This window comes from Aplysia californica, unplaced genomic scaffold (genome assembly GCF_000002075.1).
Source record: "Aplysia californica isolate F4 #8 unplaced genomic scaffold, AplCal3.0 scaffold00163, whole genome shotgun sequence".
Lineage (NCBI taxonomy): Eukaryota > Metazoa > Mollusca > Gastropoda > Aplysiida > Aplysiidae > Aplysia > Aplysia californica.
In genome coordinates this window covers 440,999-443,334 of record NW_004797433.1, presented here as the reverse complement: position 1 = coordinate 443,334, position 2,336 = coordinate 440,999, and positions in this window count along the sequence as shown.

The following is a 2,336-nucleotide window of genomic DNA, read 5'->3' as shown; positions in this document are numbered from 1 at the left end:
GTTGACCATCTCTGCATACCCTAGGTCCCCATTTTCAATGGGGCCACATTTTTATTGCAATGACATAATACGCAAGCTTTTAATTTACCTTAAAGGTATGTGTTGAGTGGGGTGGTTGGGGGGTGGACGAGATAGTTTTACTGTTGATAATGGTAAAATGCGCAGTTTTATTGATTTTAGCGTCCCTTTCTTCAAAATAACTTAACTTATGGATATAACAAGGCTACAGTTGTGTTTAGTCAGCACCAAGGTGCTGTAAAGATGCACACGTAGGTTGTAAAAACAAATATGTGTTGGTTGTTACAACTAGACTTACACTAAAAATGAATAGTTTATAACTAAACTTAAGAAAGTAACGACCGACATAATATGTGGTGTTTGCACAAAAATGAATACAATTTGACCAAAATCGATAGCGTAACGACCAGTATATCAAGGCACTAAAGTATAGTATGATAAACAATTCTTTCTCCATCTCTCTATCTTTCTGGCTCCCTCATTCTCTTTCTCTGACTTGATTACCTCTTTTCCTCTTTCTATTCAATTCTCACTGTCTCCATCCAACTCCTATTAAAACTAATTTTATCTTTCTATCTACCTAAACATTCCACCGTTCCTTCCACAAGCAACATGCCAGCCTTCAAGCGGAACAATGTTGCTCAAAAAAACACGCAGATCTTCATAATGATGTTCCCGAAAACAATTGCTCGGATAATTTTATATTTGAACAGATGTAGTGATGATTACTCACTCTCCCAAAATCTGGCTTAGCAGCACTTTTTCTACATAAAATATGTACAGCCCTCACCCCTCGCTCCCCCCCCCCCCCACCCCCTCTGTCTGTCTGTCTGTCTGTCTGTCTGTCTGTCTGTCTGTCTGTCTGTCTGTCTGTCTCCCTTTGCACACACACCCCGCCCATCCCGTCTACCATTTAAGCCTCTCATTGACGTAGAATTATAATGATTCCAACGTTTCCACTATTTGAATACTTCCAGATATTATATTGTTTATTACAATGTCATGTGTAAGTAATCCGACTTTAATGTGGCGTGAACGTTCATAAAAATGCTATGTCAAAGGAATACTCTGCCTCCTTCTTCGTGGAGATAAACAAATATATAGACAAAGAAAGAAAGAAAGAAAGAAAGAAAGAAAGAAAGAAAGAAAGAAAGAAAGAAAGAAAGAAAGAAAGAAAATAGAAATGTCGCAAGTGGCTGAAAGAGCCTTGCCAGTGGCTTTACACAATTATTGTCTACCAGAATTGTATTGGTGATATTACGGGTTCGGGGTTCGGGGTTCGGGGTTCGAGCTAGTCCCCATATCGCATCTCTTTTCCCCACTTTTTCGAGGGGTGAATGATCTTGTAATTGTCAGTATATTAATACTTCAGCGCCTTTAAAATAATTGCTTGTACCTTATGCTTTCCAAGACGTTGAGATTCTTTCAGAAAGTTATGCGGTCTGCTGGGGTATTAATAATAACAACACAGCTCACGGCATAGAGCGTGCTGTTGTGCGGGAATTTGTGTAATACAGTCATTATTATTATTGTTATTATGATGATTATTTTGTTTATTATAATTACTATGATGGTGATTTCAGGCGCGGTTTGTCCATAGAGCATGGTCGTGCAGTGCCGCCCAAATTTGTAAATGTTCTATTGCGAAGAGCAGCTACAAACATAAAACAGGAGAAGTCAGAAACAAACACTAGCCAAATATTATTTAAAAACAAGGTCGTCGAAGGGGCCTTAACTGTCATTATTTCTGTGTCAAAAGCGCAGTAAAACATCTACTATGCCATGCCCAAGTCCACGCGCTTTAACTAAACATAATAGGATATTGAACAGTGGTAACCTGACCTATAAATCGCTCTTTTGGATAACCCAAACGATGACGACACTCGGTAGAGAGTTTGGCGGTACATTAATAATATTAATAAGACGGCACATCTCAAATGTGCATCCACGAAACAAAGCCCACAGTAGACCGTCTAAAGATAAACGCGATAGTCTGCACACTATTCTATGCCAAAATTATGTGATCCCCGGAGCAATTCAGCGGAGTGCTCAAGTGAATTGTGATTGGTTCATTGTCTTACCACTATTTTAAGCGACTCTGTGACCGTGAACCTGAGGGAGGGGAACCTAACATACTTTAGTCACCATCCTGCATCCTGTGAGTTGTACCTTTGAATGGTTTCGTAGAAGAGTGGTGAAATTTATTACTTGAGTGTTCAGTTCCAATGCAGGAGGAAGAAACTGATGTTTAGCTAACAAACAGATTTAGTTCTAGAAATCAAAGCGACAATCCATTTACTCTGCCCTTGACTATCTTC